Genomic DNA, 24,535 nt, shown 5'->3' with positions numbered 1-24,535 from the left:
CCAGAGCACAGACTAAATAGCTGTGGTGCAAGAGCTTAGTCTCTCTACAGCATGTGGAATCCTCCCAGATTGGGGGTCAAACACATGTCTTCTGCACTGGCAGGATTCTTTACCACTGCACCACCTGGGAAGCCCTGGTCAGTCTTACTAAAGAAAATTTTTGAGCAATTTACATTTTCATCAGTCCATGCTGGCATGCTTCTAATGATATCAGAGTCACTTAGAAACTGAATCACAATAATTTCACAACTCATTTAATGGCAACTGGCCACCAGCAAATTAGCAATGGCTATCTGAAGACGTTATTATACTGGCTCTGCTGGTATTTCTTGAGGTTGACCAGATACCTAAAGTCACAGACCTTTTCTACATAAGATACACCGTATAAATGAGACTTGGTTTATCATCCGCATTTATAAAGCCAGACTGACGGAAATAACTAGGTCCGGGGACACAAGCATGGTCTTAATATAGTGAATGTTTGGCCTGCCCTGACTATTACAAAATCAGAAGCATGAGAATATTCACAGCAAATATTGTATTCTTTAATGCCTCATGCGTGACAGGCAGCTTGCAGCTACGCACACAGTAATCTTGGATTTACAAAGCCCTGGAAGTTAGGAGAGCCACACTAGAGTGCTGATTTAAGGAACTGCTGATGTCTGGGAAGAACTATTCAACCTACTTGAATTATTAAGCGTGTGCCTTTGTGAGGATCTTTCCATTTCATTTTGTAAGTGTACACATACTCTTGGGTAGCTTCTACAAGCTACAATACCCTGTTGCATATTTAAAGGTTATAAACAATGCACTTTTAGCTTTGTTTTTGCTTTAATGACCAAATAAAGGATGTAAGTAAGTGAGTGTACTGGCTTCTCTTACCTGGGTTAGGAGTGATTTGGGGGGAAGTATTTTCATGTAACCACAGGGAGCCAAATAAGACACTTGAAAACAGTTTTTTTCATTTTAAATTAAGATATAGGTTTCAACCCTTATTTGTTTCATTTTATTTGCAATTGAGTTAACTCAAAACAAAGCACATTTATTTGACTAAATTGCCTGTGTCGGTTGCCCTGATGTGTTTTTCTTTTCTGTTCTGTATTTAATTGTGATACTGAGTATTAAACCAGTACTAAGACAGGAAAGAAGTTGAATAGAGTTTTCAAAGATTATATAGGCCCTTGGGCAGGACCTCTTAAATGGGAGCATGCCTGAGGTCACAGGCTTTCAAATCAACTGATAGGCACTTAATAGAAGGCTTCCCTTCACGACAAGGATGAAACACAGAAGTGATTACACACGGTAACCAGGGCAGACCTGGAACCAAGGCTGTGTCTGACTCATGTTCACGTTGTCTTGCCTGGAGACTTTTATGGCCCTCACAGCCCTGCCATTTGATCTGGTTTGGTCCAGCTGTAGGGACTTTCATATCATGTCATACACTCCCACTTCAAGTCTTTCTCTTTTTCTCTATTCCTTCAACTTCTAAAAAAAAAAAAAAAATAGCTGAGGCAGGGCTGTATTTGGTGCACCCAAGAGGGTCTTGGAATAGAATGCTCCAGCTCTAGCCTAGTGGGCTGTCTCTAAGCTGAGCAGGACTGAATATTGGTTTACGGATGCAGGGAGCAGCTAAAAACCTTCCCAAGAAAGGCCAGAAGGAATGGGTTGAGTCGTCCTTCCTTTACCTGCTGTGGCTTCTCCCATTTAGAGGTATTTTTGGTATATATACCTCTTGTGAGAGGGCATCAGAGGGCAGACACACTGAAACCATAATCACAGAAAACTAGTCATACTAATCACATGGACCACAGCCTTGTCTAACTCAATGAAACTAAGCCATGCTGTGTGGGGCCACCCAAGAAGGGTGGGTCATGGTGGGGAGGTCTGACACAATGTGGTCCACTGGAGAAGGGAATGGCAAACCACTTCAGTATTCTTGCCTTGAGAACCCCATGAATACTATGAAAAGGCAAAATGATAGGATACTGAAAGAGGAACTCCCCAGGTCAGTAGGTGCCCAATATGCTACTGGAGATCAGTGGAGAAATAACTCCAGAAAGAATGAAGGGATGGAGCCAAAGCAAAAACAATACCCAGTTGTGGATGTGACTGGTGATAGAAGCAAGGTCCGATGCTGTAAAGAGCAATATTGCATAGGAACCTGGAACGTTAGGTCCATGAATCGAGGCAAATTGGAAGTAGTCAAATAGGAGATGCCAAGAGTGAACGTCGACATTCCAGGAATCAGCAAACTAAAATGGACTGGAATGGGTGAATTTAACTCAGATGACCATTATATCTACTACTGCGGGCAGGAATCCCTTAGACTAAATGGAGTAGCCATCATGGTCAACAAAAGAGTCTGAAATGCAGTACTTGGATGCAATCTCAAAAACGACAAATGATCTCTGTTCATTTCCAAGGCAAATCATTCAGTATCACAGTAATCCAAGTCTATGCCCCAACCAGTAACACTGAAGACACTGAAGTTGAATGGTTCTATGAAGCCCTCCAAGACCTTTTAGAATGAACACCCAAAAAAGATGTCCCTTTCATTATAGGGGACTGGAATGCAAAAGTAGGAAGTCAAGAAACACCTGGCAAATTTGGCCTTGGAATATGGAATGAAGCAGGGCAAAGGCTAATAGAGTTTTGCCAAGAGAACATAGCAAGAGGTCATACCAAGAGGTCATAGCAAACACCCTCTTCCAACAACACAAGAGAAGACTCTACACATGGACATCTCAAGATGGTCAACACCGAAATCAGATTGATTATATTCTTTGTAGCCAAAGATGGAGAAGCTCTATACAGTCAGCAAAAAAAAGACCGGGAGCTGACTGTGGCTCAGATCATGAACTCCTTATTGCCAAATTCAGACTTAAATTGAAGAAAGTAGGGAAAACCACTAGCCCATTCAGGTATGAGCTAAATCAAATCCCTTATGATTATATAGTGGAAGTGAGAAATAGATTTAAGGGACTAGACCCGATAGACAGAGTGCCTGATGAACTATAGACAGAGGTTTGTGACATTGTATAGGAGACAGGGATCAAGACCATCCCCATGGAAAAGAAATGCAACAAAGCAAAATGGCTGTCTGAGGAGTCTTTACAAATAGCTGTGAAAAGCAAAAAACAAAGGAGAAAAGCAAAGATATAAGCATCTGAATGCAGAGTTCCAAAGAATAGCAAGGAGAGATAAGAAAACCTTCCTCAGCGATCAATGCAAGGAAATAGAGGAAAACAACAGAATAGGAAAGACCAGAGATCTCTCCAAGAAAATTAGAGATACCAAAGGAACATTTCATGCAAAGATGGGCTCAATAAAGGACAGAAATGGTATGGACCTAACAGAAGCAGAGGATATTAAGAAGAGGTGACAAGAATACACAGAAGAACTGTACAAAGAAGATCTTCATGACCAAGATAATCATGATGGTGTGATCATTGGAATGTGATCCAGACATTCTGGAATGTGAAGTCAAGTGGGCCTTAGAAAGCATCACTATGAACAAAGCTAGTGGAGGTGATGGAATTCCAGTTGCGCTATTTCAAATCCTGAAAGATGATGCTGTGAAAGTGCTGAACTCAATATGCCAGCAAATTTGGAAAACTCAGCAGTGGCCACAGGACTGGAAAAAGTCAGTTTTCATTCCAATCCCAAAGAAAGGCAATGCCAAAGAATGCTCAAACTACCACACAATTGCACTCATCTCACACACTAGTAAAGTAATGCTCAAAATTCTCCAAGCCAGGCTTCAGCAATATGTGAACCGTGAACTTCCAGATGTTCAAGCTGGTTTTAGAAAAGGCAGAGGAACCAGAGATCAAATTGCCAACATCTGCTCGATCATCAAAAAAGCAAGAGAGTTCCAGAAAAACATCTCTTTCTGCTTTATTGACTATGCCAAAGCCTTTGACTGTGTGGATCACAATAAATTGTGGAAAATTCTTCAAGAGATGGGAATACCAGACCACCTGACCTGCCTCTTGAGAAACCTCTATGCCAGTCAGGAAGCAACAGTTAGAGCTGGACATGGAACAACAGACTGGTTCCAAATAGGAAAAGGAGTATGTCAAGGCTGTATATTGTCACCCTGCTTATTTAACTTATATGCAGAATACATCATGAGAAAGGCTGGGCTGGAAGAAGCACAAGCTGGAATCAAGATTGCCAGGAAAAATATCAATAACCTCGGATATGCAGGTGACACCACCCCTGTGGCAGAAAGTGAAGAGGAACTCAAAAACCTCTTGATGAAAGTGAAAGAGGAGAGTGAAAAAGTTGGCTTAAAGCTCAACATTCAGAAAATGAAGATCATGGCATCTGGTCCCATCACCTCATGGGAAATAGATGGGGAAACAGTGGAAACAGTGTCAGACTTTATTTTTGGGGGCTCCAAAATCACTGCAGATGGTGATTGCAGCCATGAAATTAAAAGACGCTTACTCCTTGGAAGGAAAGTTATGACCAACCTAGATAGCATATTAAAAAGCAGAGACATTACTTTGCCAAGAAAGGTCCATCTAGTCAAGGCTATGGTTTTTCCTGTGGTCATGTATGGATGTGAGAGTTGGATTGTGAAGAAAGCTGAGCGCCGAAGAATTGATGCTTTTGAACTGTGGTGTTGGAAAAGACTCTTGAGAGTCCCTTGGACTGCAAGGAGATCCAACCAGTCCATTCTAAAGAAGATCAGTCCTGGGTGTTCTTCGGAAGGACTGATGCTAAAGCCGAAACTCCAATACTTTGGCCACCTCATGTGAAGAGTTGACTCATTGGAAAAGACTCTGATGCTGGAAGGGATTGGGGGCAGGAGGAGAAGGGGATGACAGAGGATGAGAAGGCTGGATGGCATCACAGACTTGATGGACATGATTTTGAGTGAACTCCAAGTGTTGGTTATGGACAGGAAGGCCTGGCATGCTGCAATTCATGAGGTCACAAAGAATCAGACACGACTGAGTGACTGAACTGAACTGAACTGATATATACCTTAGGCGGTGACCAGCTTACAGCACAGACTCTTCAGAAATGCACAATTAATTAAAGCATAATAACTGGAATAATGTACCCCAAAGAAACAAAAACAGGGCTCCTGGTATTCACTTTATTAATATATGGATGCATACAAATATCCTATTGCCCTCTTCAGCTTGTACTTAGCGAGGAAGAACTAGCAATCCCAAATTACTCATTATAAGCTGGTTAGACATTTTGGCTGTCTTACTTATGAGAGAGAGGGCAACAAAGTCGGTTTTCACAAGGATGGTGGAGGGGGACCAACAGCTCGAAATCTATAAAAGTTGTTAGAAAAAAAATAAAAATTTAGCAACATAACAAAAAAGGTGAGTCACATGTCCTTCAGCATCATTCAGGGGCAAAGGTCACTCAAGGACTGACCAGGAGAATGAACTCAGTTCTCCTTATCTCATTGCTTATCACTAACCGAAATAGTAAGATGAATAAATCTTTTTGATGTGATATTGATACAGATGATTTCTGTCTGCTGGAACTTATGACCATAAAATTTTATAGTCCGTTGGACATTTGCCAGTTTTATATCTAACTTAACCATCTTATTCTAACATGATTTTATTAAGTTGCCTTAAATAGCTTCTCAGATGTTCTTTGAACTGGTCGTAGCATTTTAGTGATAAATTAATAAATTAAATAAAATCTTTAACATGTGTTCATTTGATATTTGCCCAGAGTTTAATTTTGCCTTTTTGAAAATTAAACTCTAACAAGGTAGAAAGTGCTGTGAATCTTCCCTGACAGAGAGAAAGTGCTGTGAATTGCTTTTCAGAGATTACATTTGTTTAGCTGAGGGAAGGTATTTGTGGGAAAATTGAAAGAGAAAGCTGAGGATAAAGCTGCTGCTGCTGTTGCTAAGTCGCTTCAATCATGTCCGACTCTGTGCGACCCCATAGACAGCAGCCCACCAGGCTTCCCGTCCCTGGGATTCTCCAGGCAAGAACATGGAGTGGGTTGCCATTTCCTTCTCCAGTGCATTAAAAGTTAAAAGTGAAGGTGAAGTCGCTCAGTCGTGTCTGACTCTTAGAGACCCCATGGACTGCAGCCCATCAGGCTCCTCTGTCCATGGGATTTTCCAGGCAAGAGTACTGGAGTGGGGTGCCATTGCCTTCTCCAGAGGATAAAGCTGCTGCTGCTAGGTCACTTCAGTCGTGTCTGACTCTGTGCGACCCCATAGACAGCAGCCCACCAGGCTTCCCGTCCCTGGGATTCTCCAGGCAAGAACATGGAGTGGGTTGCCATTTCCTTCTCCAATGCATGAAAGTGAAAAGTGAAAGTGAAGTTGTTCAGTCGTGTCCAACTCTTAGTGACCCCATGGACTGCAGCCCACCAGGCTCCTCTGTCCATGGGATTTTCCAGGCAAGAGTACTGGAGTGGGGTGCCATTGCCTTCTCTGGAGGATAAAGCTAGGGGGCTTCTAAAGATAGTCTTCTGCTGAGTCATCTGTACCTGGATCAGCAGGTGATGGAGGCCAACTGGAGGCTTTTTAAGAAGGCGATCGGCTTGATTGAAGTTGTCTCTTCACTAGGTTTATTTGTCAGGCATAGGTAGGCTCATCAGATTGAGGGGGGAAGAAGGAGGAGCTGGTGAGGGGGTTGTGGCAGTCACCCCTGTTGGGAGAAATGTGGGCCTAGGTTAGGGGGAAGAACGGAGATTTCACAGTCAGGAGGACCTTGAAGACCAGGCAGACCCCCACTGAGCATCCTGAGGTTAAACCATCTTTCACTGACTCTTCATCATTAGTCACGGTGCCATGATTTTGGTCTTCACCATTTCCAAGCTGTTCTCTTTTGCAAATCAAATATTTAAACGCTACCATTTTCAAAGGAATCCTCCATGCTTCTCTCGTGGTTCAATATACTTAATGTTAAATATGTTCATTTCCATGATGCATGTTTATTTTAATTCAAACCTTTACATGTTTTGGTTAATTTCCATGACAGATGTTTATCTCAAGATGGTGAGGATGAATCAGTTCAGTTCAGCTCAGTTGCTCAGTCTTGTCCAACTCTTTGTGACCCCATGAATAAAAGAAGCTCAAATGATCATTAAGACATGGTCACAGAAAATGCAATCAGAAGGAAAAGTCTGAGCCGCAAGCGTACAGCCAGTGAGATGGCAAGTCAGAAGTCCTCAGGAGTTCAAAATCACGATTCAGAGCCCCTCCATTCTTATGAGAAATATTTCCAGGGATCCAGCGTTGTCAGGTCTGTGTATCTATGACTCATGCCTATAAGAGAATCCTAACTTTACTGCAAAAAAAAAAAATTAAAAAAAAAAAATAAAGATATTCCACTCAGGTCTACGGGCTTTTCTTATCTCAAAAATGGAAATTTAACTTTGTGGACTTTCTCCTTCTGTTCCTACGAAATATGGGATTGTTGGCTGTCCAGGCATGCATCTCAGACCTCTTCTTTTCATTCCTCTGGACGAAAACTCAGCCTGGCTTCCTTCTCAAGTATAATAATGTCATTTTGAGGACAATCACGTCATCCTTACATGTTATTATTTTGGTTCAGCCTTTAAACCAAATAAGCCGGCCAAATGCTGATAAAGCAATACATCTGAGTTTCCCACGTGTATTCAGAACCCAGGGGCATTTAATGCTTACCTATTGAGAATATGAACATGAAAACAGCAGGACACAAGCCAGAGACCACTGCTTCTTATTTTAATATATGTAGAAACTAAAAGATTTGCTGTTGTAGTTGTTGCTTAGTTATTAAGTCCTATCCAACTCTTTTGCAACCCCATGGACCATAGCCCACCAGGCTCCTCTGTCCGTGGGATTTTCCAGGCAAGGATACTGGACTTGGGTTGCCATTTCCTTCTCTAGGGGACTGAACCTGAGTCTCCTGCATTGGTAGGTGGGTTCTTTGCCATTGAACCACCTAGGAAGCCCAGGAGGTTTGTGCATGCCTGAGTGTGTCCTTGCTAAGTTTCTCAGTCGTGTCCGACTCTTTGTGACCCTATGGACAGTAGCCCACCAAGCTCCTCGGTCTATGGGATTTTCCAGGCAAGAATATGGAGTGGGTTGCCATAGCCTCCTCGAGGGCATCTTCCTGACTCAGGGATCAAACCTGTGTGTTCTGTGGCTCCTGCATTGCAGGCAGATTCTTTACTGCTTCGTTCACAGCTCAGTTGGTAAAGAATCCGCCTGCAGTGTGGGAGACCCTGGTTCAATTCTTGGGTTGGGAAGATCCCCTGGAGAAGGGGTAGGCTACCCACTCCAGTATTCTGGCCTGGAGAATTCCATGAACTGTAGAGTCTCTGGGGCCACAAAGAGTCAGACACGACTGAGCAACTGTCACTTTCTCTTTCACTTTCTCTACCTCGGAGCCACCCGGGAAGCCCCTAAAACATTTGCACCTGGATTTAAATGGAATCACCTTGAGAATATTGAATTTCAACAGTCTGAGGACAGTGCTCTTTGATCTGGACTGTTTCTCATAGTTTTAAACATGACAGTGACGACGACTGATGTCCATGTCTCTCTCCTGGTGACCTGGCTTCAGGGCCAGGTTTCTGCCATTGTCTGGGAAGGACCACAGCTAGCAGAGCTTCTGAATACAACAGGGAACCCCTTTGTTGAACCACCGTTGTTATTAACAAGACAATAAGGATTTAAGAACTCTCCTGGGAATCCTGTCAGCATATCAATGATCAGATTGCCAGGGCTATGCCTTTGGAGAGGCGGTGACATGGCTATTTTTATGACAACCCTAAACATCCCATGAGCTCTATTTCTCACTGCTCCTTCATCCTGTGCACCAATCAATCACATCAAATCTATCAGTGTTACTGCTGTATTTCAAATAGATTACCAACAAGGACCTACTGTATAGCACAGGAAACTCTGCTCAGTGCTATGTGGCAGCCTGGATAGGAGGGAAATTTGGGGGAGAATGAATACATGCATATGTATGGCTAAGTCCTTTTGCTGTTCACCTGAAACAATCACAGCATTGTTAATTGGCTATGCGTGCATGCATACTAAGTCACTTCAGTCATGTCTGACTCTTTGTGACCCCATGGACTCTAGCCCACCAGGCCCCTCTATCCATGGGATTCTCCAGGCAAGAATACTGGAGTGGATTGCTATGCCCTCCACCAGGGGATCTTCCCAAATCAGGGACTGAACTTGCATCTGTGTCTCCTTCATTGGCAGGTGACTTTACCACTAGCACCACCTGGTAAGCCTTATTAATGGGCTACACCCCAATACAAAGCAAAAAGGTTTTCTAAAAAAACAAAATCTGCCTGTATTACCTGAGCCCTCTGTTTTCTCTCTTCCTGGAATGCCCTTCCCCTCTTTTCTACCTGTAGATACCAGACTCATTTGTCACAGCCAAACTGAAATGCTACCACCTCCACCAAGCCTTCTCCCCCTCCCACCTCTTTCCCCGGCTCCCAAAGGAGTGAATCCCTTCCTGCTGGAGGCTTTTATTATCCTAATGCCTGTAGTGGTGGTGCAGCAGGTGTTAGAGACTCTTTCATGGGTTGGCATGACAGGGAACACTCCCCAGTGGCAAAAATAGGCAGAACCCAAAGTATTAGCACATAGGCAAGTACATGCAACTAGAAAAAAAGACTTATATACATTTATACTGCACCTGCTGCATGCAGAGTCCACCTCTGCTGCCAAGAGAGAGGGAGAGGAGCAGACACACTGTCTTTGCACGAGCTCGAATAACGGGGTGGGTTCCTCATGAAATGTTCAACTCCGTCTGATTCATCATAGATTCTGAGCTGGAGGCTAATGAGGGAGTGAAGCCTTGGATTCTTTCCCCTTAATTTGCAGACTTTAGTAGTGATAATTTTTAATCTTTCTTTTTTCACTTTTTTAAAAATTTTATGTTATTTTTAAACTTTACAATATTGTATTAGTTTTGCCCAACATCGAAATGAATCCACCACAGGTATACCCGTGCTCCCCATCCTGAACCCTCCTCCCTCCTCCCTCCCCATGCCCTCCCTCTGGGCCGTCCCAGTGCAGCAGCCCCAAGCATCCAGCATCGTGCATCGAACCTGGACTGGCGACTCGTCTCATACACGATATTACACATGTTTCAATGCCATTCTCCCAAATCCCCCCATCCTCTCCCTCTCCCACAGAGTCCATAAGACTGATCTATACATCAGTGTCTCTTTTGCTGTCTCGTACACAGGGTTATTGTTACCATCTTTCTAAATTCCATATATATGCGTTAGTATACTGTATTGGTGTTTTTCTTTCTGGCTTACTTCACTCTGTATAATAGGCTCCAGTTTCACCCACCCCATTAGAACTGATTCAAATGTATTCTTTTTAATGTCTCCGTAATACTCCATTGTGTATATGTACCACAGCTTTCTTATCCATTCATCTGCTGATGGACATCTAGGTTGCTTCCATGTCCTGGCTATTATAAACAGTGCTGTGATGAACATTGGGGTACACGTGTCTCTTTCCCTTCTGGTTTCCTCAGTGTGTATGCCCAGCAGTGGGATTGCTGGATCATAAGGCAGTTCTATTTCCAGTTTTTTAAGGAATCTCCACACTGTTCTCCATAGTGACTGTACTAGTTTGCATTCCCACCAACAGTGTAAGAGGGGTCCCTTTTCTCCACGCCCTCTTCAGCATTTATTGCTTGTAGACTTTTGGATCACAGCCATTCTGACTGGCGTGAAATGGTACCTCATAGTGGTTTTGATTTGCATTTCTCTGATAATGAGTGATGTTGAGCATCTTTTCATGTGTGTGTTAGCCATCTGTATGTCTTCTTTGGAGAAATGTCTATTTAGTTTTTGGCCCATTTTTTGATTGGGTCATTTATTTTTCTGGAGTTGAGCTGTAGGAGTTGCTTGTATATTTTTGAGATTAGTTGTTTGTCAGTTGCTTCATTTGCTATTATTACACTGCTGTGTCAGTGTCTGTTATACAGCAAAGTGAATCAGGCATACCTACACATATACCCCCTCTATTTTGGATTTCCTTCCCATTTAGGTCACCACAGTGCACCAAGTAGAGTAGCCTGTGCTAATAGTATGGTTTTTTTTTTTTTCTTTCTTTTCTTTTTTTTTTACTTTACAATATTGTATTGGTTTTGCCATACATCGACATGAATCCACCATGGGTGTACACATGTTCCCCATCCTGAACCCCCCTTCCACCTCCCTCCTCATACCATCCCTCTGGGTCATCCCAGTGCACCAGCCCCGAGCATCCTGTATCATGCATCAAACCTGGACTGGCAATTCATTTCACATATGATAATATACATGTTTCAATGCCATTCTCCCAAATCATCCCACCCTTGCCCTCTCCCACAGAGTCCAAAAGACTGTTCTATACATCTGTGTCTCTTTTGCTGTCTTGCATACAGGGTTATCATTACCATCTTTCTAAATTCCATATATATGTGTTAGTATACTGTATTGGTGTTTTCCTTTTTGGCTTACTTCACTCTGTATAATAGGTTCCAGTTTCATCCACCTCATTAGAACTGATTCAAATGTATTCTTTTTAATGGCTGAGTAATACTCCATTGTGTATATGTACCACAGCTTTCTTATCCATTCGTCTACTAATGGACATCTAAGTTGCTTCCATGTCCTGGCTATTACAAACAGTGCTGTGATGAACATTGGGGTACATGTGTCTCTTTCAATTCTGGTTTCCTCAGTGTGTATGCCTAGCAGTGGGATTGCTGGGTCATATGGCAGTTCTATTTCCAATTTTTAAAAGAATCTCCACACTGTTCTCCATAGTGACTGTACTAGTTTGCATTCAGTTTAAGAGGGTTCCCTTTTCTCCACACCCTCTCCAGGATTTATTGCTTGTAGACTTCTGGATAACAGTCATTCTGACTGGTGTGAAATGGTAACTCATTGTGGTTTTGATTTGCATTTCTCTGATAATGAGTGATGTTGAGCATCTTTTCATGTGTTTGCTAGCCATCTGTATGTCTTCTTTGGAGAAATGTCTGTTTAGTTCTTTGGCCCATTTTTTGATTGGGTCGTTTATTTTTCGGGAATTGAGCTTCAGGTGTTGTTTGCATATTTTTGAGCTTAATTCTTTGTCAGTTGCTTCATTTGCTATTATTTTCTCCCATTCTGAAGGCTGTCTTTTCACTTTGCTTATAGTTTCCTTTGTTGTGCAGAAGCTTTCAATTTTAATTAAGTCCTATTTGTTTATTTTTGCTTTTATTTCCAACATTCTGGGAGGTGGGTCATAGAGGATCCTGCTGTGATGTATGTCAGAGAGTGTTTTGCCTATGTTCTCCTCTAGGAGTTTTATAGTTTCTGGTCTTACATTGAGATCTTTAATCCATTTTGAGTTTATTTTTCTGTATGGTGTTAGAAAGTGTTCTAGTTTCATTCTTTTACAAGTGGTTGACCAGTTTTCCCAGCACCACTTGTTAAAGAGATTGTCATTTCTCCATTGTATATTTTTGCCTCCTTTGTCAAAGATAAGGTGTCTATAGGTGCATGGATTTATCTCTGGGCTCTCTATTTTGTTCCATTGATCTATATTTCTGTTTTTGTGCCAGTACCATACTGTCTTGATGACTGTGGCTTTGTAGTAGACCCTGAAATCATGCAGGTTGATTCCTTCAGTTCCATTCTTCTTTCTCAAGATTGCTTTGGCTATTTGAGGGTTTTTGTATTTCCATACAAATTGTGAAATTAGTTGTTCTAACTCTATGAAAAATACCATTGGTAGTTTGATAGGGATTGCATTGAATCTATAGATTGTTTTGGGTAGAATACTCATTTTCACTATATTTATTCTTCCAGTCCATGAATATGGTATATTTCTCCATCTATTAGTGTCCTCTTTGATTTCTTTCACCAGTGTTTTATAGTTTTCTATATATAGGTCTTTTGTTTCTTTAGGGAGATATATTCCTAAGTATTTTATTGTTTTCATTGCAATGGTGAATGGAATTGTTTCCTTAATTTCTCTTCCTATTTTCTCATTATTAGTGTATAGGAATGCAAGGGATTTCTGTGTGTTAATTTTATATCCTGCAACTTTACTATATTCATTGATTAGCTCTAGTAATTTTCTGGTGGCGTCTTTAGGGTTTTCTATGTAGAGAATCATGTCATCTACAAACAGTGAGAGTTTTACTTTTTCTTTTCCAATTTGGATTCGTTTTATTTCTTTTTCTGCTCTGATTGCTGTGGCCAAAACTTCCAAAACTATGTTGAATAGTAGTGGTGAGAGTGGGCACCTTTGTCTTGTTCCTGACTTTAGGGGAAATGCTTTCGATTTTTTACCATTGAGGATAATGTTTGCTGTGGGTTTGCCATATATAGCTTTTATTATGTTGAGGTATGTTCCTTCTATTCCTGCTTTCTGGAGGGTTTTTATCATAAATGGATGTTGAATTTTGTCAAAGGCTTTCTCTGCATCTATTGAGATAATCATATGGCTGTTATTTTTCAATTTGTTAATGTGGTGTATTATATTGATTGACTTGCAGATATTGAAGAATCCTTGCATCCCTGGGATAAAGCCCACTTGGTCATGATGTATGATCTTTGCAATGTGTTGTTGGATTCTTATTGTTAGAATTTTGTTAAGGATTTTTGTATCTATGTTCATCAGTGATATTGGCCTGTAGTTTTCTTTTTTGTGGCATCCTTGTCAGGTTTTGGTATTAGGGTGATGGTGGCCTCATAGAATGAGTTTGGAAATTTACTTCCTCTGCAATTTTTTGGAAGAGTTTGAGTAGGATAGGTGTTAGCTCTTCTCTAAATTTTTGGTAGAATTCAGCTGTGAAACCATCTGGACCTGGGCTTTTGTTTGCTGGAAGATTTCTGAATACAGTTTCAATTTCTGTGCTTGTGATGGGTCTGTTAAGATTTTCTATTTCTTCCTGGTCCAGTTTTGGAAAGTTGTACTTTTCTAAGAATTTGTCCATTTCTTCCACGTTGTCCATTTTATTGGCATATAATTGCTGATAGTAGTCTCATGATCTTTTGTATTTCTGTGTTGTCTGTTGTGATCTCTCCATTTTCATTTCTAATTTTAGTGATTTGATTTTTCTTCCTTTGTTTCTTGATGAGTCTGGCTAGTGGTTTGTCAATTTTATTTATCCTCTCTAAGAACCAGCTTTTGGCTTTGTTGATTTTTGCTATAGTCTCTTTTGTTTCTTTTGCATTTATTTCTGCCCTAATTTTTAAGATTTCTTTCTTTCTACTAACCCTGGGGTTCTTCATTTCTTCCTTTTCTGGTTGCTTTAGGTGTAGAGTTAGGTTATTTATTTGACTTTTTTCTTGTTTCTTGAGGTATGCCTGCATTGCTATGAACCTTCCCCTTAGCACTGCTTTTACAGTGTTCCACAGGTTTGGGGTTGTTGTGTTTTCATTTTCATTCATTTCTATGCATATTTTGATTTCTTTTTTGATTTCTTCTGTGATTTGTTGGTTATTCAGCAGTGTGTTGTTCAGCCTCCATATGTTGGAATTTTTAATAGTTTTTCTGCTGTAATTGAGATCTAATCTTACTGCATTGTGGTCAGAAAAGATGCTTGGAATTTCAATTTTTTTGAATTTACCAAGGCTAGATTTATGGCCCAGGATGTGATCTATCCTGGAAAAGGTTCCATGTGTGCTTGAGAAAAAGGTGAAATTCATTGTTTGGGGGTGAAATGTCCTATAGATATCAATTAGGTCTAACTGGTCTATTGTATCATTTAAAGTTTGTGTTTCCTTGTTAATTTTCTGTTTAGCTGATCTATCCATAGGAGTGAGTGGAGTATTAAAGTCTCCCACTATTATTGTGTTATTGTTAATTTCCCCTTTCATACTTGTTAGCATTTATATTACATATTGAGGTGCTCCTATGTTGGGTGCATATATGTTTATAATTGTTATATCTTCTTCTTGGATTGATCCTTTGATCATTATGTAGTGTACTACTTTGTCTCTTTTCACAGCCTTTGTTTTAAAGTCTATTTTATCTGATATGAATATTGCTACTCCTGCTTTCTTTTGGTCTCTATTTGCGTGGAATATCTTTTTTTCCAGCCCTTCACTTTCAGTCTGTATGTGTCCCATGTTTTGAGGTGGGTTTCTTGTAGACAACATATATAGGGGTCTTGTTTTTGTATCCATTCAGCCAGTCTTTGTCTTTTGGTTGGAGGCATTCAACCCATTTACATTTAAGGTAATTATTGATAAGTATCAATGGCAATTGATATATGCCATAAATGGCAATTATGCCATTGCCATTTACTTTATTGTTTTGGGTTCGAGTTTATACACCCTTTCTGTGTTTCCTGTCTAGAGAAGATCCTTTAGCATTTGTTGGAGAGCTGGTTAGGTGGTGCTGAATTCTCTCAGCTTTTGCTTGTCTGTAAAGCTTTTGATTTCCCCCTCATATTTGAATGACATCCTTGCTGGGTACAGTAATCTGGGCTGTAGGTTATTTTCTTTCATCACTTTAAGTATGTCCTGCCATTCCCTCCTGGCCTGAATAATTTCTATTGAAAGATAAGCTGTTATGCTTATGGGAATTCCCTTGTGTGATATTTGTTGTTTTTCCCTTGCTGCTTTTAATATTTGTTCTTTGTGCTTTATCTTTGTTAATTTGGTTAATATGTGTCTTGGTGTGTTTTGCCTTGGGTTTATCCTGTTTGGGACTGTCTGGGTTTCTTGGACTTGGGTGATTATTTCCTTCCCCATTTTAGGGAAGTTTTCAACTATTATCTCCTCAAGTATTTTCTCATGGCCTTTCTTTCTTTCTTCTTCTTCTGGGACTCCTATGATTCGAATATTGGGGAGTTTAACATTGTCCCAGAGGTCTCTGAGATTGTCCTCATTTCTTTTAGTTCATTTTTCTTTCTTCCTCTCTGATTCATTTATTTTTACCATTCTATCTTCTACCTCACTATCCTATCTTCTGCCTCCGTTATTCTACTGTTAGTTCCCTCCAGAGTGTTTTTGATCTCATTTATTGCATTATTCATTATATATTGACACTTTTTTATTTTTTCCAGGTCCTGTTAAACCTTTCTTGCATCTTCTCAATCCTTGTCTCCAGGCTATTTATCTGTAACTCCATTTTGTTTTCAAGATTTTGGATCATTTTCACTATTATTATTCAGAATTTTTTATCAGGTAGATTTCCTATCTCTTTCTCTTTTGTTTGGTTTGGTGGGCATTTATCCTGTTCCTTTACATGCTGGGTATTCCTCTGCCTCTTCATCTTGTTTATATTGCTGTGTTTGGGGTGGCCTTTCCATATTCTGGCAGTTTGTGGAGTTCTCTTTATTGTGGAGTTTCCTCGCTGTGGGTTGGGTTGGACAGGTGGCTTGTCAAGGTTTCCTGGTTAGGGAAGCTTGAGTCGGTGTTCTGGTGGGTGGAGCTGGATTTCTTCTCCCTGGAGTGCAATGAAGTGTCCAGTAATGAGTTATGAGATGTCAGTGGGTTTGGAGTGACTTTGGGCAGCCTGTATATCGAAGCTCAGGGCTATTGTTCCTGTGTTGCTAGAGAATTTGTGTGGTATGTCTTGCTCTGGAACTTGTTGGCCCTTGGGTGGTGCTTGGTTTCAGTGTAGGTATGGAGGCGTTTGATGAGCTCCTATCGATTAATGGTCTCTGGAGTCAGGAGTTCTCTGGTGTTCTCAGAACTTGGACTTAAGCCTCCTGCCTCTGGTTTTCAGTCTTATTTTTCCAGAAGCCTCAAGACTGCTCCATCTATACAGCACCATTGATAAAACATCTAGGTTAAAGATGAAAAGTTTCTCCATAATGAGGGACACCCAGAGAGGTTCACAGAGTTACATAGAGAAGAGAAGAGGGAGGAGGGAGATAGAGGTGACCAGGATGAGACAAGGGGTAATAAAAAGAGGAGAGCAAGCTAGCCAGTAATCACTTCCTTATGTGCACTCCACACTCTGGACCGCTCAGAGATGTTCACAGAGTTATACAGAGAAGAGAAGAGGGACGAGGGATATAGAGGTGACCAGGAGGAGAAGGGGGGGAGTCAAAAGGGGGAGATCAGTTCCTTAAGCCACTAATCAGTTCCTTAAGTGCTCTCCACCATCCAGAACACACAAAGAGATCCACAGAGTTGGGTAGAGAAGAGGAGGGGGAGGAGATAGAAGTGACCTGGTGGAGAAAAAGAAGAGTCCAAAGGTGGAGAGAGCAGTCAAGCCAGTAATCTCACTCCCAAGTAAAAATGGGTTCTGAAGATTGGGTTCTTAAAGGTACAAAATTGATGCTGCTGCTGCTGCTGCTGCTAAGTCGCTTCAGTTGTGTCCGACTCTGTGCGACCCCAGAGATGGCAGCCCACCAGGCCCTGCCATCCCTGGGATTCTCTAGGCAAGAACACTGGAGTGGGTTGCCATTTTCTCCTCCAATGCATGAAAGTGAAAAGTGAAAGTGAAGTCGCTCAGTCGTGTCCAACTCCTAGCGACCCCACGGACTGCAGCCTACCAGGCTCCTCCGTTCATGGGATTTTCCAGGCAAGAGTACTGGAGTGGGGTGCCATTACCTTCTCCGAAAAGGAGTAATAGAGGAGTTAAAAATAAAATTAAAAAAATTAAAGAATGATAATAGTAAAAATATATCTAGGACTTTCTCTGGTTTTGTTGTGGACAGTGTGGGGTCAGTTCATTTTCAGATAGTTCCTTGATCTGGCTTATACTTCTCAAGATCTATAGGCCCCTTCCAATGTAGTCAGTACTAACTACAGGGTTTTAATCTGTTGCACCTGTCACTTCCAAGGAGGATCCCTCTGTTTTAGCTTCTTCTGTTTGCTGGTCTCTTCAGTGTCCAGTTTCTGCCCTGACATAAAGGGGAGGTGGTGGACACTTTTTTAGGCTCACTTGTTCAGTCATGCTGTGGGGAGGGAGGGACACTACAAACAAATAACACTGGCGTGGGCTCGCAGTGTCTCGGCCACGCTGGGTTTGCCCCCACTCACGGCGTGTGTGCTTTCCTTGTCTACACTGCTCAGGCTCCAGGTTGGTCTGCCGGGAACTGTCAGAGTGGCTGTGGGTTATATGCACTTCCCAGGTCTAAGCCGCTCAGGTTCAGGCGTTTGGGTAGTCCTCAAAGGTGCAGACTCAGTTGGGCCTGTGTTTTGTGCCCTTCCCAGGTCCGAGCAGCTCAGGTGATCAGGTGTTTGGCAAGGGCAGTCGCTGAGACTTATCACCTCCCCCGTCCCTGCCGCTCGGTTTTCAGGGTGTACAACTGGCACACTTCTCAGGCGGATGTCCACCATCCAGAATCCCAGGAAATCTTGGTTAGCAATGAAGTCTGTTTGCAGTTTGGTAGCTAATGCCTCTCTGGGGCTGCGACTGCCCCCTTCTGGCTCTGGCCGCTCTTGCCTGCCTGTCTCCAGAGGGGGATGGGGCAGTCCACAGACGGCTAGCTCTGCTCAGTCCTTTGTTCTGTGAGCGGGCCTGGCGGTGTCTTGGGTTAGGGCTTTTCATGGGGTAGCTATCCCACAGTCTGGTTTGCTATCTCAAGTTAGTTCCCTCAGATTGCCCTTGGGGCATTCAGGCCTAGTCCTTACTCTAAGCAATGCAGCCCCTGCCTCCCTGTCCAGACCCTGCTTGTTAGTGGTGGATGCGTGTGTCTGCACTGCTTCTCCACTGGGAGTTACTGTTGGGCACGTAATCTGTGGATTTTAATTATTTATTTATTTTTCCTCCTGGTTATGTTGCCCTCTGTGGTTCTAAGGCTCTCTGCAGACTCACCAGTGAGAGTGTTTCCTGGTGTTTGGAAACTTCTCTCTTCTTTAAGACTCCCTTCCTGGGACGGCTCTCCATCCCTACCTCTTTTGTCTCTCTTTTTATCTTTTATATTTTTTCCTATCTCCTTTTGAAGACAATGGGCTGCTTTTCTGGGTGCCTGATGTCCTCTGCCAGCATTCAGAAGTTGTTTGTGGAATGTACTCAGCGTTCAAATATTCTTCTGATGAATTTGTGGGGGAGAAAGTGGTCTCCCCGTCCTATTCCTCTGCCATCTTAGGACCACCCCCCTGTTTTCTTTGGTTATCTGTGTTACATTTAATAATCTATCTTCTCATTTACACTCATGTTCTAATGTTCAAATTGCTCTCCCGAAGACCCTGCCCCAGACACCATTAAGTGATGATGACAAACTAGGACCACAGCGTGTCTTGGGCAAGAACTAAACTTCTCTCAGTGCCTCTTCTCGCCCCAAGATGAGGCTGCTCATTAACTCAAATGGCAAATCCTGGGAAATCTGGATGCAGCATGTTGTCCCACGTCACCATGCCATTTGCTAGTTCTGTTCATCGGGTAGACCAGAAGGACTTGGCAGATCAATGAATAATGTGCTTTGTTCCCTGCCAGTCGACATCTGAGCATTATAAAGAATGTCCCTCACCCCCATCTCCATGTACAAATGCCTGTACCCTCCCCCTGGGCGGTTTCTGAGACTTTGGGAGAATCCAGAGGAGTTCTTTATAACACAAAATGCCTTGGGCTGCACGGGCCTGTGGGAAGGAACAGAGCCATGGTTCTGGGCTCAAGGAAAGTCCCACCATCCCTCCCCTGCCTCCTCCCCACAGACACCCACAAGGATTCAAGCAGCCTTTGCAGGCTGGCACCTGCCTCAACCCAACTGGGGAGGGAGCCTCTGTCAGGGCCAAGGTCATAGGAATGTACTACTCAACAATCATGAAAGCAACTGGGTTTTGTGTTGATCCCTGTAAAATTGGGTTTTAAGCCTCCTTCATATCCCCCTTCCCAACAGACAGAGCTGTAATTCTGCCTGAGAGTTTTAATTAAATGAGTCCTGAATGATCCGCCTGATTTCATGAGACATAATGGTGTCTATTGGATCAACAGTTCCATTGTTCGAAACACGAGGACTATAAATAGGAGCAGGGAACTGACAGCACGTTTAGTGTGGTTATTTACACGATGATGAATATGGACTGTGTGGGAACAGAGCTTGTGAACAGCAGAATCTCAAGAAGGGAAGGGTGCACTTGCCCATAGCATCCATCTGTATCCACAGGCTGGCAGGAGAAAATCAATGTGGCTTCTGGGGAGAGAAGGCATTTCACCATAAGATAAATAACTTGAAAGAATTAGGACATTTATAGTGAAAATTAACCTATATCTTCTAAAAAATCTTTTCATTTTGAGATATTTTTGGAAATGCAGAGGAATAGTGAAAACAGTATGGGGTTCTTGTACATTCTTCATTTAGTGTCTCCTAATTTAACATCTGGGCTTCTCTGGTGGCTCAGTCATTGCAGAATCTGCCTGCAATGCAAGAGACCACCTGCCAATGCTGGAGACCTGGGTTCAATCTCTGGGTGGGGAAGATCCCATGAAGAAGGAAATGGCAACCCACTCCAGTATTCTTGCCTGGGAAATCCCATGGAAAGAGGAACCTGGCAGGCTACAGTCCATGGAGTCATATGACTTGGCAACTAATCCGTCTCTAATGTGGGAGACATGGGTTCGATCCCTGGCTTGGGAAGATCCCATGTCTTAGGATCTTAGGGCATAGCAAATCACTCCAGCATTCTTGCCTGGAGAATCCCCATGGATAGAGAAGCCTACAGTCCATGGGGTTGCAAAGAGTTGGACACAACTGAGTGACTAAGCACATAGCAACTAAACCACGAATTTAACATATAATCAAACCATAAGTATAAGGACTTCCCTGGTGGTCCAGTGGCTAAAATTCTGCCCTGGGAATTTGATCCTTGGGAGCCTGGGTTTGATCCATGGCCAGAGAACTAACTATATTCCACACATTGCAACTAAGAGTTCAAATGCCACAACTAAAAAGAACCCAAGAGCTGCAACTAAGAACTGGTGCCGGTACAGGTCTTAGTTGTACAATGATCGCTACTAAGAAATTAACATTCATAAGGTATTGTTAACTACAGTGAAGACTTTTTCAGATTTCACCGGTTTTTCCGTGAATGTCATTTTCTGTGCCATATCCAGTCCAGGATGTCACCCTACATTTATTTATCATATCTCCTTAGTTTCTTTCAATCCGTGAAAAGTCTTCAGTCTTCCTTGTGTTCCAAGACCTCAATACTTTTGAAACATACTGGTCAAGTATTTTGGAAAATGTCCTTCAATTTGGGTCTGTCTATTGTCTTCTTATGATTAGATCGAGCTTGTGCATTTGGGGATGAATACCACTGAGGTGATGGATCCTTCCTAGTTCAGCTTGTCAGGGGGTCTGTGATGTCCATCTGTCTTACTACTGGTTATACTCACCTTGACCCCTAGGCTTGTGGGATGTTGGTCAGGATTCTCCATACTGAATTTACTGTTTCCCCTTTGCAATTAATAAATACGTAGTTTTAGAGAGATTCTTTGAGATTGTGAAAATTTTCTTCTTAAAATTTGCTCACTCTTTTTGCCTCCATTGCTGGATCTTGATCGAATTTTTACTGCGTGGCTCCAATGGTGATTTTCCATTTTCTTCAGCCTTTCCACATTTACTAACTGAAATTTCTCTAGGAGAAAGTTATTTCTTCTCCCTCATTTATTTATTTATTCAGTTATTTTCTCAGCAGTATGAGCTCAAAATATTTATTTTATTATTCAGGTTGTCATCTAGTTTTGTTGCTCAAATTGTTTCATCTTTGAAACATCTGGGAGTTCATCTGGGAGTTCATCAGCTCTTCCTTCCTCCATTGTATGCTGCCCTCCTTTTCATTTGAGCTTATCCTTATTTTCTGGCCCTTGGAGAAGGAAATGGCAATCCACTCCAGTATTCTGGCCTGGAGAATTCCATGGACTGTATAGTCCATGGGGCCGCAAAGAGTTGGACACAATGGAGCAACTTTCTCCTTTGCTTACTTTCTGGCACTGTAGTCATGAAATCAACAATTTTTCCATAAGCCCTGGTTTCTATTATTGCAAAATAGAACTTAGGAGTCATGATCTGGGCACTAGACATACTCATTGCTACTGCAGTGTCATTGCTTCTAAGTCCTTCCCACAGACAGAACAGGAAGTACATATATCATACTAACCCCCACACACACACATCTACATTTCTGCACATACTTACCTGCATATCATTTATAAAAACATAAGTCCGTGTTGATACTTCTGATTCAGCCAACACCATGAAGTTCGGTCTAGCCACCCTCTCCTTATTTGTAACTCCTTTATCTGATTATGAGAAACCTGACCCTTATTATCAGTGATACATTTATTTGCTCAGTCCTAGCACATACATAAAGTGGTTTAAAATTGCTCTCACATCCCAGAGAAAAACAAATCTATTAATAAAGGACCTTGTCACGTACAGTTCTTTCTCTTTAGCTTTTGGGTATTGAGTTCAAACAGGTTTCCCAAAGATACATAGGTCACCTCTCTTCCTCCCCACTCTTAGTGAGCTAACATAATTCTCTTGTCACACAGTTAGATTGATTTCTCACAGTCTGCTTTCCCTCTAGTCTTCCCCCCCTCCACTGCTTATGTGTGTGTGTCTGTGCTCAGTTGTGTCCAACTCTTTGTCACCCCATGAACTGTAGCCTTCCAGCCTCCTCCAAGTGCATGGAATTTTCCAGGGAAGAATACTGTGGTGGGTTGCCATTTCCTCCTCCAGGGGATCTTCTCAGCCCAGGGATCAAACCTGTGTCTGTAGCATGTGGGATCTGGTTCTGCAACCAGGAATTGAACCCAGGCCCCCTGAATTGGCAGCACAGAGTCTTAACCCTGGACCACCAGGGAAGTCCTGCTTGTTGATTTTTAAAATATAATTTACAGACAGCAAGTTTGTTCTGTGCTTTAAGAGTTGTTGACAAATGAAAAGTCTTATTGACTGCCACGATTCCTTAGAGACAAATTCCATCCCTCACCTCCCAAATTCCCTCATAACTTCCATTTATAGTTGAACCCTTACCATCATCACCCAACCCCCAGCACCCAACCCCCATCACCCAACCCCCACTGGTCTGCTTTCCATCTTTGTAGCTGGACCTTAACCAGAATGTCATATAATAGAATCATACAATATACAGCCTTTGGAGATGGACTTCTCTCACAAAGTAAAAGGCACTTGAGGTTCATCACTTTGTTGTATAAATCAAAAGTTTGTTCCTATTTGTTCTTAGTATTCGATTGTATGGGTGCACAATAATCTATCCATTGACTCTTGGAAGTCACATGGGCTATTTCCAGCTCTGCAAAATGATGAATGAAGCCTCTATAGAAATTCATAGTCAGGTCTTTATGTGAACATACATCTCCTTTTGGGGGGATAAATAGCTAGAAATGGGATCACTGAGTCATATAGTAGGTGTACATTTAAGGCTATTCAATATTTAAGAAAATGTTTAATGGTTTACCAGTTTACCATTTTGCATCCTCACCAGAAAACTAGCAATAAATGGGAGTTTCAGTTCTTCTGCAATAAGATATTGTTAAGTTTTTCTGTTTTAACCATTTGGGGTAGTGGTAGTGGGTAATGGTATTACATTGTGATGTTATTTACATTTCCCTAATGACAGATGAGGGCTTTCCTTGTGGCTGAGCTGGTAAAGAATCCACCTGCAATGTGGGATACCTGGCTTCAATCCCTGGTTTGGGAAGATCCCCTGGAGAAAGGAAAGACTATCCACTTCAGTGTTCTGGCCTGGACAATTCCATGGACAGTCCATGGGATCGCAAAGAGTCACACATGACTGAGCAACTTTCATTTTCAATGACAGATGATGGTACCCATTTTTAAAGTGCTTATGTGCCATCACTGGTGACATACATGTTTGAGTCACTAACTTATTTTTAAAAATTTGAGATGCTTGTTTGCTTAATTTTTGAGTTTTCAAAGTTCAGTCTTCTGGACAAAGTCTTTTGTCAGAAATGTGATTTTCAAATATTTGCTCTCCATTTATGAATTGTCTTAAATTTCTTAAGTATATCCTTTTCAGAGGAAAAGTTTTAAAATTTGATTAGGTCCCATGTACTTTTTCCCTCTATGTACTATGGTTTGGTGTTATAATGAAACATGCTGCCTGAACAAAGGTGGTGAAGATTGACTCCTATATTTTCTTTTGGGAATTTAATAATTTAAATGCCTATTATCCACTTTGAGGTGTCATTTTTAATTTTACTTTGTATAAAATATGAGGTGTATTTCAACACTTTTTTTTCATGTTTTGTCCCATAATTCCAGCACCATTTGTTGAAAAAAAAGTATTCTTCCTACACTGAATGCCTTTGTGCCTTTGTTCAAAATCAATTGGTTGCTTGATTTTCTGGACTATTTATGGACTCTCAGTTCCATTCTATTGAGCTATGTGTCTGGCTTTCTGTCAATATTATACTGTCTTAGTTACTGTAGATTTATAGTAAGTTGAAATTGGGTAGTAGGAGTCCTCCAACTTTGTTCTTCTTTTCCAAGATTGTTTTGACTATTCTATTTCCTTTGTTTTTCAATATGTATTTTCCATACAGCTTTTTAATAGCTACTTGAAAAAGGCCTTTCTGGATTTTGATTATGTTTATATTGAATTTATAAATCAAATTAAGAAGAACTGA

At 41.6% G+C, this 24,535-nt stretch overlaps 1 non-coding gene across 1 annotated transcript; it reads right to left on the bottom strand.

Annotated features, from left to right (window-relative positions):
- Positions 1 to 398: 398 nt before the first annotated feature.
- Positions 399 to 530, bottom strand: LOC147378903 (small nucleolar RNA SNORA72). The gene has a single exon (XR_015135203.1). It is a non-coding gene; the product is annotated as a small nucleolar RNA SNORA72 (small nucleolar RNA).
- Positions 531 to 24,535: the final 24,005 nt, after the last annotated feature.

This window comes from Bos grunniens, chromosome 1 (assembly GCF_055505025.1).
Source record: "Bos grunniens cultivar Pamir isolate PY7600 chromosome 1, Bosgru_T2T1.0, whole genome shotgun sequence".
Classification (NCBI taxonomy): Eukaryota; Metazoa; Chordata; class Mammalia; order Artiodactyla; family Bovidae; genus Bos; species Bos grunniens.
This window is presented reverse-complemented; position numbering and strand designations above follow the sequence as displayed.